Raw genomic sequence first — 16488 nt, 5'->3', positions numbered from 1 at the left:
TAGGCTTGGATTTAGTTCACATTCGGAATCTTAAGCTTTTCATAAGAGAAACACAAGGAAAACTAATGGGACAGAATTAGACTCCGCTCCCCTGTTATTACAATGGAGCGTTTGAGTGCGCTTCTGTGCATCCAACATGCGAAACCTATCTTAGCCTAATGAATCAAAATGAAACCAGTTCAGAACACGCTTCTAAGTTTCGCAGATGGCAACAATTGCCACTATAGCATGAATGTTACATCCGGAAAAATTTCGCTACCCGGGATTGTCATTTCAGAGCCCGAAATCACGGGATTTAAAAAGTTGTACTAGATTGAATGAATTAGTGACGGTAGTGGGAGAAAGTGTTTCTACTGTTTCGATTTATTGCAGAGTTGGGTCAACAAACCCAAAATGCCCACATTGCATGAACAATTCCTTACCACAACTGCTACATGCTGTTTTAATTGGTAAGTGTAGTCATTATGTGTTCACTTTTAATACTCTCATTAATTGCAAATAAATCGACAATAAAAATTTTTACAAGTGCATATATCTTTTGCATAACTTAAAACTCATAAAATTTAATAACAATAGCGCAGATATGACATCACTGACTTTAAGTTGCTGCGCATGGCCTTAAAAAGTAACCGCTGTTAGTCCAGTATATTTGCAGCACGACCACACTGGTTCATTTGTAAACAAACAAAATGCAACAGGTAGAGAGCGTTGTATGAGAGTAATGAGAAAAATGAGAGCGGAGCGCACGAGAGCCGTGTAACGTGTTACAGGGTTGCTGTGTCGGCAAATATTATTGTTAGTATTGTACTACAATTTTATCGTATTCCACTAAACAGATTTATTATTATATTTAATCTTCTAATACAAACAGTATTGGCCTCTGGTGTCGGTCAAGCATTGTTTGACAAGAACTTTATATGTGTGCGTGTCGGGTGCTTGACGCTAATATCTAAAATTTTTTCATTTTTACCGACAACAAGTATGTGTGACACGACGCCACCCGACTGCACTAACACATACAAAGCGCAGTCAAGCATTCTGTATCGTCACCAGAGGCCATATATTAGAAAATATTTGGCATTTGCTGCATCCGGCAATAAGAACTTTAGTGAGGAGGAAAAAACAGCCTCGAAAGATTTGTAGAGATATGATATACGATTTTAACTGGAACACCGATTAGCAGCTCAAGGCCCACAATAATAGTCTAAAAGGATGTAACTTTTAGTTGTTATTTATTACATATCCTCATAATTTGTATTGAGTTCAACCTGCCCATCGGTTACCTAAACTTCTTACTACTTACTATTTTTCTACAGTAGCTGCGGCCACCCAGTCGAAGAGCAACACAAGCAAAGTGTGTAAGCCAGTTGGAGCATTCCATTGGGGCTCTAGGAAAACGCTTAAACAGTTATTTGCCGTTGCTCAATGAATATAGTTTATATTTTACGGATGAAATAGTCTTTCGTTGGGTATTGTAGAGTTGTTTGCCGTCGGTAATAAATTTCAATAGTGTTTAGTGGTTTACAGTGCTGCCGGTATTTTAATACGAGTAAAGAATGCTGCGACGCCAGCGTAGGCAGTATAGATGTAAATAAGAAAGAAGCAGCAAAATTCTTGTTTTAAGTGACAAATCAGCGACGGCAGCGCGGTTAGTGCTAACAGTGGCGGTAGCAGCATCAGTACAAGTAGTGTAAGTGAAGTAAATGAAGGGCTGCTGATTTTGCAGCTGCTATTCTGAGGAATGGAAGAAGTATTAAATTTTTTAATGTGAGGTATGTGTTAATTTCTTTTCTTAATACGCGAAATTCGGGGAGCTTCATTTTTTTGTTTTTTCAATCAGAAGTCTAAGTTAGAGAATATTGTAAAGAAAAATAATAACTGCTAATACAAAGTGATGTTAAGTGAAATAATTTTGATGCATGAAGAAAATATAAGAAGTAAACCTATAATTGCTTAAAAGTTTGAAAGAAGTAATGAAAAGAGTTGCTAAATACAGAGCATAAAGTGGATTTGAAGCGGCGTATCTGCCAAGATGGTGCAAATGTACTAATATACATACAGATGTATGGGTTTATGTGTATACATATGTATGTGTTTGCAAGTATGTAAACCAAAATAATACACAACACCGAAACTCATATGGAAAGTGATGTCAGTGTATAGCAGTGAATCGAAGAAGTAAATCAGGTTTTTGTAGTGGAAGCTGAACCGTGACGCAGTGTCGTGTCAGCCGAATGACCATAGTAACAGAAACAGGCAAGGCAGCAGAATTCTTCAGTGCGAGAAATCTGAAGACGAATAAAAATAAGAAAAGGAAAGAATATTTGTGTTTACGTAAATAATATACGGGTTTGTGTATCTGTTTGTGCAATTGTGTTAAAAGCCGTTTGGCAACTTCTTACATTACAACGCGGCAATTGGCAGTGTTTGTTGAAAAAGGCAGTCTACAGAGTAGAATAGGGGCAGCTGTAAAGATTATTGCGCTGCCAACGTAAACGTTAGCAGCGCTGTTGGCACTATGTAAAAAGCAACACGAAAACAAGTGGAATTAATGTTGCTCACTCTGTGTTTGTTATTTTGAGGTCGCCCTCTAAAATTTTGCATGAGTGGAGTGTAGTATGAAAAAGATTTCTAAATTTTCTTTGAAGTGCAAACTCAAATAAAATGTGTGAAGTGTCGAAATGAAGCACAATAAATTTTTTACATGAACAAAACTTGAGCGTGCAATATTAGATGTATCTTATTGTTTTACAGAAAACCAACAAGCATGAGCTTGTGTTTGAAACTCTTTGAATAGGTAAGAGGGAAATGTGATAACTATGCGGATATGACATGATATGCGGAAATCTTGCAAAAACGAACAGTTCTTATAAAAATATTACATTAACACGTTCACGAATAATAAATATGGCTCCGACTCCATGTGTTCTCCCCTCACTTGTTTTGAGAGAAATATTACGAATTTTTCAATGAAATTCACAGGAGATGTTCATTTCGTGCTTATTTTGCTAAAACTAGCACCAACACTATTCTGTTAATAATAGTTTTTAAGTTATTTGTTGATAAAGTTTGTCTTTTACCTTCACCAAATTTTGATAGAATAAGTGCATTTATCACATTTATTTTAATAAATATTGAAACTATATTAACATACACACACGTTTTTAACTCTTTTTATTTATTTATACCACATTTTACCAATTATATTGCATTTTTAAGTTGCTAACTCCAAATATGCCAGCTAAATTTACAATAACTGAAAAGCATGGCTGAATGGAGTGCTGCCAGAAGCAAAAAATAAAAAAAAAATAATAGAATGCGATTGAAAACGAAGCAACATAGGAACATAATTTCCACACACTCTTTTCTGTTAGAATATGAGGGAATGGGGGTTTACAACCTCTAAGGTGTATATATTCTTTTTAAAATTTTTTAACTATTCTTTTTTATATATAGATATTTAATATATAAAAAAGAATATATATAATATATTCATAATATAGTGAAAATTTGGAATAAAAAATCGCGCGATTTTTTATTCCAAATTTTCGCCTGCGGCGCTTTTTTTTCTTTTTTTTAAATATATATATGTATATATATATCATATATTCATAATATAGGGAAAATTTCGAATTAAAAATCGCGCGATTTTTTATTCCAAATTTTCGCCTGCGGCGCTTTTTTTTCTTTATTTTTAAATATATATATGTATATATATATATCATATATTCATAATATAGGGAAAATTTGGAATTAAAAATCGCGCGATTTTTTATTCCAAATTTTCGCCTGCGGCGCTTTTTTTTTTCTTTTTTTTAAATATATATATGTATAATATAGTGAAAATTTGGAATTAAAAATCGCGCGAATCATATATTCATAATATAGGGAAAATTTGGAATTAAAAATCGCGCGATTTTTTATTCCAAATTTTCGCCTGCGGCGCTTTTTTTCTTTTTTTTTAAATATATATATGTATAATATAGTGAAAATTTGGAATTAAAAATATATATATCATATATATATATCATATATTCAAAATGCATACAATCAAACATACTTTACTGAAAATCAAGCATTAATATATATATGTATATAAATAATAATAAATATATATATATATATATGAATAGACGTATATAATATAGAAATAATTTGTAAAATTTTGTATTTCTAGTCATTTATTATCTTCTAAAATTGTTTATTTATACGATGTCTGGCAGCACTTCGGCTGGTTGTAGTAACCAAAATAAGAGGATTCTTGGTCAATTTTACAATTTTTAAACTCAAATAACTTAAAAACTATAAGGCTCCGGCAAGTGAAGTTTTCACTTTTGGATAGTAGAATACCCCCTCTACCCCCCCTTATACCCCTTTTTTTTAAAAAGTCGGGAGAACACATGGGTATTTTCCCATAAATATTTCAGTGAGGTGCTGAAACGGAGTAAAGGGTGTATTTGATAGTACACCTTTATTAAAGAAGTATGCGATGCATACCAAATTTTCCAATACTAGAATTTTATTTGCCCACTTACACAAAATGAATTTAAGAAAAAAAAACCCACAATTTAAACAAAAATATTTGTTTGTATGTACAAATAACTAAGCATACATACATATCTATTCAGATCTTGCAATGTGCCGACTTAGGGGGACCCCTAGTCTAGTCTAGAGCTCGAAAATTTATGGTATTTCCAGGAATATTCTTTTACAATAAAAAAATGAAAAACGATATTTAATTTTTTTAGGATTTTTATTTAACTTCTTTAATATACAAAAATGAATTTTTTTTCTTACTTTTAATAATTTAAAAAATGGCGCTGAAGTTAACCCTCCCGAAAAATTGTACCTGGACGGTGTTGAACCGAAAAAATTTTAATCAGTATGACTGTAGCTATGTCCCGTACTAGAATAAAAAAAAATTGGAAAAATTGGGCGGTTTTGAATTTGATACTCTAAAAATTTTCAGTATTTTAATAAAAAAATACGAAATAATTAAAATAATAACATGATTCTAGTAAGGGCGGGCTGGAATTTAGAACAATGCCGATTTTGGAATTTCTGGCAAACTATAATGTTTTTTTTAATGAAACTTGGTGGAGATGTTAGTGAGGTGTTAAGGAACACTCTTTATAACTTTAAATTAATCGGGAAATAATAATTTTTTAATTATTTACATTCAAAATGCCCTTGGGAACATCAGTATAATTTGCCACATTACACTCTATATTTTTTAACATTTCACTATAAATCACCAAATATACACTCACACGCGTGTTTGTACCGATTTTTATGCTAATATTCTAATTATATCTATTAAAATTAAATGCAAATTCATTTGCCTATGCAATCACATTCCAATTTTAAGCGCGAACAAGAAGAAGATTGGAATTACAACAGTATGGTGTTGCCGGATGCCTGCAAATGAAAACAAAAATTAAGTACTTGAGTTTAGTGTTAATGATGGGAATGGGGGTTATTGTGCCTGCTTACTACATACACGCATATGACGTTTTAATTTTGGGTTCAATGGTTTTAACACGGAAAGGAGTTCTACGCAAAAATACTGTGGATTGCGTAGCCGTAGAGTTGGACTGATGAGGGTTATTTTTATGAAGCGCGGCCGAAGGCCGCCTACGCGATAAAGAGTTCCACGCAAAAATACTGTGTTAATTAATTTAATTTAATTTTAATTACTTTATTATTTTTTGTGATACGCTTAATATCATTGTTTTTAAGTTTAAATGAGTTGTATGTTTTTATTTTCAAATTCATTTCTCAACTTTAAATTACAGCAAAAAATACTGCAGTTTTACAATGAACCTTCCACTGAACATCCCTGCGTGCGAACTTCGTTTTCATTTCAGGTGTATGGCAACACCAACTTTTCGCTAAATTATAGAACTTTAACATTAAATTACTTAAAAACTATAAGCCTCCGGCAGGTTCTGTTTTCAGTTTTAAGATGGGGATACACCCCTCTATCACCCCCTTTTTACCGTTTTTTTTCCAAAGCGATCGGCATTATACTAAATTCTAGCCTAAGGGCGATAGTCATTGATGTTGAGAACAACATATGAAAATTTCCGACGATTCTGTTGAATATTTTTTTTTTGACAGCACCAGGCCGAAAAAAGTCGTTTCGAGATAAATGAGCTTAAAGTTTGAGGTACAGGAGCGCGCGGACGACTCTCTACCTAGTTAATGGGTTGTAGAAGCTATAATATTGGGAATTTCTGCATGAAAATTTCACAGTATATTCTTAAGATACTATACTTTCTAAATATCGAAAAAATAAAAAATCGATTTTTTGAAATTTCTAGACCACCGGGGGTCCCCTTAAATAAATCTGAATAACTGAATAAAATGAATTGGTTAATCATTACAATGAAATGCATGACAAAAAATTTTCGAAAATTTGTAAAATCACATAGAAGTAATATCGTAAAAAAGATGTGTGCAAAATTTCAGGGAGATCGGTCAATAACTTTTTGAGTTATCGTGTACGCCAATTCGAAAAATACAGTTTTGAGAAAAAACGAGTTTAAAGTCGGCAACGTAACTATACCTCTCCCAGCGCTCGAACGCAAAGAATTGAGTCGTTACGGTTGACGATCTAATATATAATATAAGAATTACTTAAATTTACGTTCTAAACCCTTTTTGACATATTCTTAAAGAATTATAATATTAACTTTTTATGAAAAAATGTTAAATGCCTTATTTTGGTTGATCAAATTGCATTTTTTTGAATTAGTACTGCAAGTAGTAGGTTTTATTCAATTTCAAATTGGTCTATGGATAAGTTCGTGCGGTTTTACAACAGATGGCGTAACTTGATTATTATTCCATCGATCCACATTTCCAAATATTCATTGGAGAGCTACTGTCGTAAGGCACAAACGTCAGTATAAGTTTTTTATTTGAAGCGTAAACAACAATATTTTTACCACACTTGAAAATGTCGAATTTCGTGCCAAATAATGTGTTTTTGCGGGGAATTCTTCTTCATTATTTTAATATGAAGAAAAAAGCAGCCGAAAGTCATCGTATCTTGGTGGAAGTTTATGGTGAGCATGCTCTAGCTGAGCGAACGTGCCAGAAGTGGTTTGCACGCTTTAAAAGTGGTGATTTTGGCCGCGCCGCCAAAGTTCATGGATACCGAATTGGAGGAATTGCTCGATCAAGATCCGGCTCAAACGCAAGAAGAGGTTGCAAAAACTTTGGGAGTTGATCAATCAACCATTTCCAAACGTTTAAAAGCCATGGGAATGATCCGAAATTCAAATTTCGAAAAAAAACCGCACGAACTTATTCATAGACCTAATACTACGGTACGATTGCATGAAATTTCAGCACTTTAGTAAAAGTGGTTCCAGATCAATGCAATTTGAAAAAGTATTGATAAATACTTCCAATAGCAGTGAATTTTTTAAGATGTAATACAGATCTCCATAGTCGTGGCAAATGTTCTCACTCCAAATAAAGCCAGAAATGCATCTCATCACTGCATACGTTTTAGCAGCAAAAACATGGTGAAGAGAACTGAGAAGGTGTGGCCAATAACATACCGTTATCCGGCTCTCAGCGAATTTGACGGAATCAGTTGATTGGCTGACGTAACTGGGGTCACGAATCGGTTTGTTTACGGAACAACTAAGATTGTGTTAGTGATATACGAAAACAATTAACGCAATATCACTTCGTTGCCGTTTAAACCACGAGTGATTTGACGAGTGTGTGAAGACGTGAGAAATGACGGTGAATGAGATGGATACATGCCCCTTGACGTGGCAGCCGAAGTTTCCCGGACAATGTTCTTTTTCACCATAGTTATTGGCCAAGTCTTGTGTGGTGAAACTATTTTTAGAGGTGTGCTACATAGCAGACGGTTAATCGGCTCTTGACGAATTTGAGGCAATCAGCTGATAGGCTGGCGAGATTGTGTTAGTGATAACGAAAAAAAATCAATCCATGACAACGCTTCGTTACCATCCGAACAAGGACTGATAGCCAAAGTTCCCCTCACAATTTTTTTCCACTATAGCTGAATAGCAAACCTGGTAATCTACATATCATTCTTGCTCAACAGTCATGTAAATATATTTGCACGATCTACAAACGTTGTTCAGGTACAAGCCATTTCTTGCTACTTTCCGAGTGTTCTAGCCATAAGCATTCCGGAAAAAATCACTAATAAGTTACTACTACGTAATGAATAATATAAAAAATGTTATTATACCTAAAAGTGAGGGCAGACATGGCAAGAAAAGCGCTGTTTCGACACATTTGCTGTCAAAAATTTTGACCTTACACCAAAGTGATTAATTCCATTTTTTCGGTAATAATTTTCAATTTGGTATGCTAGTTTTAATTTGTGACCAAGGTCACAACTAAGTTCCCGCTATTTGTCAGTAGATGCCGCCAGCAGTATCATAACCTGAACGTCATAAACCAAGCTTAGACATATGGTAAACAAACTGCCTCGACACATTAGTGATTTTGTTTTGGTATCATATACGTTTGGTTTTGTGAATATGTCTGATTTTGTGCTGAATAATCGTCATTTGCGGGAAGCGTTGATTTTCCTTCTTCATTGGCAAAAAACGGCGGCTGAAGCTCATCGACAGCTACAAAAAGTTTATGGAGATGCTGCTTTAAGTGAAACAACGTGCCGAGATTGGTTCCGTCGCTGAAAAGATGGTGATTTTAATGTTGACGACCTTCCGCGTGAAGGAAAACTAAAAACCTTCGAAGACGCTGAATTGGAGGCATTGCTCAATGAGGATCCGTGTCAAACGCAAGAAGAGCTTGATTCAGTGTTAGGAGTTACCCGCCAATCCATTTCCAAGCGATTGCATGCTTTGGGAATGAGTCAGAAACAGGGGGCTTGGGTTCCTTATGAGTTAAAACCAAGGGATGTTGATCGTCGGCAAAAAAGGAAGGGAGGAAGGGTTTTCTTCATCGCATCGTGACGGGTGATGAAAAATGGAAAAATGGATTCATTACAGCAATCCAAAGTCATGGGGACTGCCCGGCCATGCTTCTACGTCGTCGCCTCGGCCGAATATTCACGCTGCGAAGGTTATTCTATGTATTTGGTGGGACCAAGTTGGTGTTATTTTTTTTGTATGATCTGTTAAAACCAAGCGAAACCATCACTGGGGATCGGTATCGACTTCAATTGATGCGATTGAGCCGAGCACTGCGCGAGAAGTGGCCGCAATACGCGGAGAGGCATGAACAAGTGATTCTACAGCAAGACAATGCTCAACCTGACGTTGCCAAGCCGGTTAAAACCTACCTGGAAACACTGAAATGGGAAATCCTACCCCACCCGCTATATTCTCCAGATATTGCGCCGTCCGATTATCACCTGTTCCGATCGATGGCACATGGTCAGGCTGACTAGCAGTTCCATTCATATGAAGACATCAAAAGTGGCTTGATCCATGGATAACCTCAAAAGATGAACAGTTTGCCGCCACGGTATACGAGATCTACCAAAAAGATGGGAAAAAGTAGTAGCCAGCGATGGGCAATACTTTCAATGATTCTCTTGTAACCATTTTTTCAGAATAAAGTTGTATTTTCATCAAAAGCGAGAACTTAGTTGCGCACCTAATATATTAAAAATAGTTCAATGAAAATTAAGTGCACATGTGTTTACCAATATCATCACTTTCCAATTTTAAGCGAAAATAACAATTCATTGGAACTGACAATAATATTGCGTTGCCAGACGCTTGCAAATGAAAATAATATCTTCATAAACGCCATTTCTTCGTGTTTGTCTTTAATGAGATTTCTTCTTTATGCGGATGACTTGAAAATTTACTCTGAGGTTAGTTGTTTTAATGACAATTACAATTATTCCCAATGTCTGTATTATTAATTCTAACAAAAATGAAGTATTACAGCTCAGTGCTAATAATGGGGCTGCGGGTTATCATGCCGCCATACTACTTACATACATACATATTAATTTATAAGCGGTATTTTTTTAGAAGCCCGACCAAAGGCCGTCTACGCGGAATCGTATTTTACGCAAAATTGTGCAACGCCCCTGTAAAATTCAAAGGACCCTGCATACGAGACTTCGTTCTTCTTAAGTGTCAGGCAGCACTAACATTTCGCTAAATTACACATCTCTAACAACAAATTACTTAAAAATTGTATACATAAATAAATTATAAGCCTCCGGAAGGTGCGGTTCTCAGTTTTAGGATGGGGATGTATGTACGTAACATACCTCTCCACTTTCCCTCTACATCCTGTTTTTTCGAAGCGTGCGGTATTATACCACGTACTCCCCATTGGTTTATTTGTGGTGTGATTTTCTGCCTGAGTTTTGTAAGGGAATAGTATCGAGATCATGACAACTTGTTTTTCTACGTGTTTGCTATAATTGTTAAATTTGAGTCGCAATCATCATGACAAATAGTTTTTTTATTTGATAGAAAACGATTTTAATCTAATTTTCACATTCCTGATATCGTTTCAACAGATTAGGAATAACAGAAATGTTAACTTACACAATTCGAACGCTAAAAGAGCTGTTCCACTGCTTCTGTAATTATTTCATTAATTTTTTTTAATTTAGTAGCACTTTCCCTTTGATATCCGGCGGTGCGTTCAAAAAAATATTATATGACAGGAATTGTTCTCTGATGCGTGTTCGACCTTTTTGAAATGAAAAAAAAAAATTTTAAATTACTAAAAGGTATTGCCTACTTATTGCACACATTGATTCGCTCTTGTAAATATTGTACATACATATATACATACATACATACATATTTTGAACCATACAAAATATTTATATAACATTTCTCTATGAGAGCGCATGCATACATACATACGTATATAAGTACTCACATGTTCACAGGTGCATGCAGACGAATTTGCGTTTTGAAATCAGAACCTTCAATAAAATCTGTATGTCGGTAAATTAACATTTCATTCGCTCCAATAACCGTTAAGCTATAAAAGCTTTAAAAAGTGACCGTCCAGCTTTTGACTTTGATCATAGTATTGAGAATTGTAATTTAAACCCAAAATGGATGATGCGTCAGTCAGCCAACCTTTTTCCTCCCACATCAATATAGGTATGTACATATGTATGGTCATGTAGGTATGTTTGTCTGTACATACCTTCATACATTCATGCATCTGTACAATATTTGTGTGTGCGATGCAACCTTTTAACCTCAATTTGAGCGATTTAATTAAACGTGTACAACGAAAACCGTTTTTCGAAAATAACAAGTGGCTGCCATGCAATGAAAACGCAAGATTGTGTTGAATTGTGAAGAGAATCATTACTTTTTTATTAATAAGACGAAAATTAGTACGTGTGTTGTGTTCTGTTTTTCTAGCTATAAACAAAAAATTAAATGAAATAAAAATAAAAAAATTATTGTATATATTTAAGATAAAAACATTTAGAATAAAAATGCGATTTTGAGAAAAAATATTTTATTTTTTATTTATCAAAATAGTAAAAATTATAAATAATTATTCCACTTAAAAAACTAAAGCTCTGGCTACTATGGCATTCGGCTATTGCGGAAAAATTAAATTTAAATTTAAATTGTACAGTGACAAAATACCTCACCATATTGGTTAAAAACTTGGTAAGAACTGCTGCGATAAGCATAAAAAGCGGTAAACATTTTATTTCATATAAATTTTATGTTAACATACATACATACTTCGAACAGTTTCTTGCCAAAATACAGTGTGTTTCATAATTATGCCGCAGGGACGTAATGACATAACTTTAGAACTTATTTGCTTCGTATTTAATTTTAATAATTTTTTTATACTACCACAAACATTGTATACAACTAAGTTCAAAACTTTGCGGGAATTTGCAAAAATTTCAAACCTCTTTTTCTATAATTTTTAGGAAAGTTTCGAGTAAATTACGTTTCAGTCAATTGAATTTTAGTTTAATAAAATGTAATTGAAATTTGAATTGCTTAAATATAGCATTGATTTTTGACAATATTTTTCCGGCGCTCTTGGTAATTTTCTCCATATACTAAGTAATGAACGATATATTTTTATGGGGAGAAAATTCGCACAGTTATCAGGGGGAAAAATACATAAAGCGAGTAGTTTGAGCCAATTCGAATTTGGACTTTGTGGTACTTAAAAAAAAGAAAAAAATATTTTCAAATAACTGTAAATCTGCGTACCCGAATTTATTTTATAAATTCTGATTACAAAGCATGAATTGATCGATTTTTTATAAATCCCGTGCAAAGTTTAAAATTTTGATTTATATGATATGCATTGTAGAGTGATTTTTTAATTTAGTAGCACTTTCCCTTTGACGTTCAGCGGTGGTGCGTTTAAAAAATATAATGTGACTGGAATTGCTTTCTGATACGTAGACGACCCTTTTGAAAGCTTGTTAAGTTGCATTGAGATAAAAAAACTATTAATAAAATTCGAAAAAAAATATTGCCTATTTATTTCACTCATTGATTCGCTCGCTGATATTTTTATAAAAAATGTATGAAAATTGCGAAAAAGAAAAGTAGTCAAAATCGGTCAAAATGATATTATTTTTACCATAAGTGTAGGTATGCATTTTGATCTTTTCACGCGAATTCGTAACGACTTTTCAGTATTAAAAATATTACACAATTAGTTACAACGCTGTTTTCCCGGTAAATTGTTTCACTCTTACAAAAATGATAACCTTTTTGAGCTTTTGCTGCTGGTTCTTCAATAAAAATGCCTATTTCAAAAATTAATTGTGCATAGAGAAATGTGATTCTACACATATGAATTCTTTAATGCATATAAACACGTTTCGAACTACACAACATACAGATCAGCACTTCTTAAAATAAATACATTCACACATATTTACGCACATACATTTCCATATGAAATATACTGATTTGTGGACACACCACTAAACAGGCAGAATAAGCAAGAAAAATGAAATGAATACTGCTATGTAGGTAAGAAAAAGAATCTTTGCTAGGATGGTATTTCTCTGTATTCGTATACATATGTATATTTATGTGGAAAGCAGTTTGGTTGCTTTGTACAACAGTGCATTGTCTCGCCGGTGTATGAGTAAGCCTGTTAAAAGTGTGAACAGAGCAGTGCAGAGAAGCTGCAGCATTAACAGCGTCGGCTTCGGTGCAGACTGAGCAGAATACACATTCAAAAAGAAATGTTATTGCAGTGTAAACAGTTGTTGCACAGCTGTTTTTTGTTTTTGTTTTTTTATTGCTTCTAGTTTTTCTAAATTTTCCTCTCTAATGTGCTTTTGTTTACATTTGAGACCTCCTCTAATCACATTTTAATGTGTTGCTATTTCGCTGGTGCGGCAACTATAGTTACATGCTCACATGCTAACACGCTTGTATACAGATACATATATAATTACAAAGAGAGTTTTGTACGAGTATTCATTCAATTGGATGAAATAAAAAGATGCGAGTTTTGTGAAAATTTTGTATTCTAATTTTGAAAGCGCCACTTTTTGATGATTGTGTAGATTGTGTATGCGGTTACATATGTACATGCATACTATATTTCTGTTGTCAGTTATAAAATATGCACAATAACAATAAAAAGTAAAATGTTATTTATACTTACATATTATTCAATTTTAATTAGTTATCAACTGCCACTTGAAATTGATTGAAGGCACTTGTTATGCCAATTACAAATTTCACAAGAGTTACATGTTTTCTTTTGTAAATAAATTAATTTATTCAAATTTATTATATTGAAGTTATTCATAGTTATTTAGAAATTCGAAAAAAAAACGCAAAAAAAAATTAGATGTGTTGAAATATTAGTATAAATATATGTGTAAGTATTCACATTTTTTTGTTTTCTGTAATTATTGCATTTTTAAACTCTGTTCAATTATCATTTGGTTCCTGTTTATGTACCACTTTTCATCAGTTGGGCCTGGAACTTTTCTATTGGGTTCATATCTGAGCTTTGTTCTGATAAGTTTTCAACAGACCAAGCAGCATATTTTCATCTCGATACGGACTGCTACTGTTAAAAAACGATATTTAGGTATTTTATATTACGAGAACCAGGGCATTCATATTAAGGGCAAACTCCCAACCACTATAAAATATAGCCCCAAATCAAAACAGAAAGCTTGCCAAACAGTTAGAATTATTTAATCAAATAATTTTGCATTGTTTTTAACCTTCATACGCACATTAGGGAGCAGAGGTCCCGGTCGGCTAAAGATCACTTGGCGACGGTCATTTTGTCGACATCACACAGTCCAGAACTGTGCATTATGTAATCTATGTGTAATCTATGTAACCGGAACGACCCGGATTTATATCCGGTCAAGGACTGTCACTTCAGCAGCATTGCTTCTATATTTATGGAGAATGTTTAGGCTGTTACAACGACAACAACAACAACAAAACTCTATGCTCCCGAGCGGTGTGAACAAGGATATAAAAAATGTACATTTTTAGTTTTTAGTATAAAAGGGGTTTTTAACAATGCCCTTCAAGTAGGGCTTGAATACATCAGGTGGAAGTGGAAGTTTTTTTTTATTTAATTTTCATTTACTTGCTAGACTACGTTAGAGTAGTTTAGAAGGGGTGTTCTTCAACAGTGCAGAGAAGAGATAGGAAAGAATAGAGACAGATATAGAGATAGTTAGTCCTGTGAGAATTTTCCAAATTCTTTGGCAAATCTGAAAATATGCGCCAGTTTTAGAGAACGAATATTATTCATTCTCACGACATCAGAACCCAAAACTCGTAGCCGTGCTCTAGCAAAGGCAGGACATTCACAGAGAAAGTGTTCTATGCTATCCGCCTCCTCTAAGCATGACAGGCACATTGAGTCCTCAATGATTCCAATGGTGGTCATATGCTGACCCCATGAGTTGTGTCCTGTAATAATGCCGAGCATATATCCTTCCAAGTTTTAGTAAAAAGTTTGACAATTTTTTTTTTGGACTTGTCACAAAACACTTTGCAGTTCTGCAGCGTTCTAGACCGGACCATCGCTCTTTATGTTGCTTGCCTACATAATGGCTGATCATATTCATGATTCCTGCGGAATTGATTCCGATTATTGGCTCTGGCTCTTATGGGGGAACCGTTGATCCACGGTTGGCCAATTCATCGGCAATTTCGTTTCCTTGAACACCGGAGTGTCCTGGAACCCATATATGTAAGTACGATATAAGTGCGACAGAATTAAGCTTCTTCTTACATTCTTGAACAATCTTTGAGGTTTGCTTCGCGTTCTCCAGGGCCTTCAGTGCAGCCTGACTGTCACTGAAGACTCCAATCTGTTTCCCGTTCCATCTCCTCTCGATTATCCATACTACTTCTTTACTTTTATGATGGCAAAAACTTCCGTTTGGAAAACAATTGCCATTTCCCCCATAGCATAGTGATACTTATTACTATCGTTTAAGTACCATCCGGCTCCAGACCAGTTTTAAGACTGACAATGTATTGTCGATGTAAATGTAGTCATTTTTGGTAGTACTCAACGTATTTTGCTTTAGTCGGCACCGACCTAAGAGCTTTGATCGAAGGTTGGAGGTACAATTGGTACTAGGGATGCCTCATCGGATTTTCATCAATCATCGTCGAAGCTTCTGCGCTTCTAATTATAATTGGCTTTCATTATTCTAATCCAATAGGACGCCTGCTTCGCTACGACAATAGTCCTTCAATACTATTTTATGGATTTTATCATTATTATCAATATACTAAATATATATTGACACCACACATTACTTTTCATACTTTCAGTAGACCCGAAATTATGTGATTGTTACCGTTACCTTATCAACATTTGTGAAATAACGAGTATACGATGCATGTGATTGCCATAGAAGGTCTCAGCAAGTAGATGAGGATATTTAAGCCAAGTTTTGTTTGTTAAGTGCTCAGTATTTATGTTTGTTTGTGTTTTATTTAGTACTCATATATACATATACTATACATGTATGTGTGTTAGACTGCCACTTTACTAAACCTAAAAACAGCTTGGTTTTCGAGTAGTAAAAACTGAAAAATGGAAAACATATTTCCCACACTCAACACTATTAGAACTGGAGTGCGAATCCGTAACACTGGCGCTGCACAAACAAATGTGGAACCGATGTAAGAGAAAAAACCAAGAAATACGGAAAACAAAGCAAAAAGTAAAAAAGTCAAAAGTAAATACAGCGAGTGAGCAAGTGCCGTGGAATCATAACTGTGCCTGACACTTCACCTCGACGCCACTTTGATTTATACACAGTTATGTGAAAAAAAAAATTAATCATAACTATTACTAATAATCCCAGTTTGGCGCGAACGTAGTTAAAATGGGGGAGTCTGTTGTGCGAAATAATAAGGATAGCAGGGTTTGTGTTTTCTGAAAATGTAGAAGATATAGATATAGTTTTTACTATTACAGTCAACTTAATAAGATTAGCTACAGACCATTCGGTAGTGCCCAGGCTTTCGA

General features: G+C 34.3%; 1 protein-coding gene across 3 annotated transcripts in view; it reads left to right on the top strand.

The window, feature by feature from the left end:
• The first annotated feature begins 1425 nt into the window (after positions 1–1425).
• LOC129236390 (cadherin-87A) overlaps positions 1426–16488 on the top strand; it is a 285335-nt gene continuing 270272 nt past the window's right edge. The window contains exon 1 of one of the 3 annotated variants that reach the window (XM_054870752.1): positions 1426–1690. The gene's annotated coding sequence lies outside the window, so the exon portion shown is untranslated. Of the gene's footprint in view, positions 1773–2125; positions 2798–16488 lie in introns of those variants that run through there. The other 2 variants (XM_054870751.1, XM_054870753.1) reach the window with 2 other exon arrangements.

The sequence above is a fragment of the Anastrepha obliqua genome, chromosome 1 (assembly GCF_027943255.1).
Source record: "Anastrepha obliqua isolate idAnaObli1 chromosome 1, idAnaObli1_1.0, whole genome shotgun sequence".
NCBI lineage: Eukaryota > Metazoa > Arthropoda > Insecta > Diptera > Tephritidae > Anastrepha > Anastrepha obliqua.
This window is presented reverse-complemented; position numbering and strand designations above follow the sequence as displayed.